The sequence below is a fragment of the Protobothrops mucrosquamatus genome, unplaced genomic scaffold, assembly GCF_001527695.2.
Source record: "Protobothrops mucrosquamatus isolate PMUCROS unplaced genomic scaffold, P.Mucros_1.0 scaffold5395, whole genome shotgun sequence".
Classification (NCBI taxonomy): domain Eukaryota; kingdom Metazoa; phylum Chordata; class Lepidosauria; order Squamata; family Viperidae; genus Protobothrops; species Protobothrops mucrosquamatus.
Genome location: NW_015391255.1, coordinates 60,680 through 62,168, shown reverse-complemented (window position 1 = coordinate 62,168; position 1,489 = coordinate 60,680). Strand labels below are relative to the sequence as shown.

Here is a 1,489-nt window from a genome sequence, read left to right as displayed (position 1 = left end):
ACCTGTAACGTTTCACCAGACAGAGAAAAGCCTCCCACAACAAATTATTAAATTCAGGGGTTGGTATAAGAACCACGTTTGCAACTTTTTATTCTGAGTTCACTACTAGTCTTTTAGCAGAAGACTTAAAGTGAGCACAATGATTTGATTTTCAAAGAACTTTGGATATTAAATAATAAATCATAGATATTTTTATATTGTAAATTCAACGCCTAAAGGAAAAAAGTATAATTCCTCTGTAAAACATAAACAAATTTCTACTCTGAGAAGTCTATTTAGTTATCATATGGAATTAGAGATTTCTTTTAGCTTGTTCCTGATCTTTGGTTATACGGATTCCTGATGAATTGATTACAGGCCATCAAATGAGTAAGATTTTCTGCAAGATAATCTGTTCTTTCACGATATCCAGAGGAGGAGTATTTAAACAAGAGACATGAAAAACGAAGGGATCGGCGCCAGCACCGTTAAACCGAAACCCTCAGTCCTCTACGCTCCCTTCTGCTCTAGCAACCCGGCAAAGGAACCACCGGGAGAAACGCTTTACGCCTAGAGAGCAACTCCCGTCTCCAGGAAGGGAGCATGGAGGGAAGGGAGCTCTCTGCTCCAGCCATCCTGCCGACCTCCAGGGCGAGGCTTCCCCTCGTTCGCAGCCCCAATGTGCCTCCCCCTCCCGTCGCCCTCCCCGATTTCCACCCCGCGTCAGTCTCTGCATCTGACGGAGGCGGCTGCACTCACGAAGCTCCCGTTGTGCAAGGAAAGGTGTCGGCTGGAAAAGGGGCTACCAGGCGCCTTCCGACGTTCAGCCCCCGATCCGTCCGTCCTGCGCTGGACCCAGAGACCAAGGAGAGCCCCACCTTTCAGCGGAGCCTCCCCGACTTCCATGCAGGGCGCAGGACCCGGGCAGGAGCAAGCGGGCGATGAAGAGGGGCGACGCCGAGATCATCGGTCCTTCCCTGCCCCTTCAAAGCATCGCCGTCCCAGCCTCCGCTTCCACCGCTCGCCTTTCAGCGAACCCCGCCCCCCTCCGAAGAAGAAGAGCAGCGGAGTAGACAATCCGGGAGGCCGGAAAAAAAAGGTCCCCTTTCATCCTCTTCCTACTAGGTCCCCTCTAGGAAGCACATATCTATCGTTCTGGCTCCTTCTTGAGGTAGGAGAGCCCTGGAGCGCGCAAAAAATTGGCGGGAAGGATTTGCCGTTGCTCTCCTCAGGCGGGTAAAGGCCGAGTGAGCGGAGACCCATTTCTGCCCTCCTGCAAACCGGAGAAGGGGTTGCGGAGGGGCCGGGGGACATTTGGGACTCTCTCGGGCTTCTTTTGGCTGCCCTCGAGCAGGAGACCCGACGGAGGCCCAGGGATCCCCAGGGATGGAGGCCGCCCTCAGCCCAGAGATCCACCGGCGGCGCTTCCGCGGTCTGGACGGCTGCCGCCAGGAGGCCGAGGGGCCCCGGGAGCTTTGCAGCCGCCTGCACCGCCTGTGCCGCCAGTGGC

The 1,489-nt window shown here is 54.7% G+C and overlaps 1 pseudogene; it reads left to right on the top strand.

The window, feature by feature from the left end:
• Positions 1-1,365: 1,365 nt before the first annotated feature.
• The window catches only part of LOC114922166, a 19,243-nt pseudogene continuing 19,119 nt past the window's right edge, over positions 1,366-1,489 (top strand).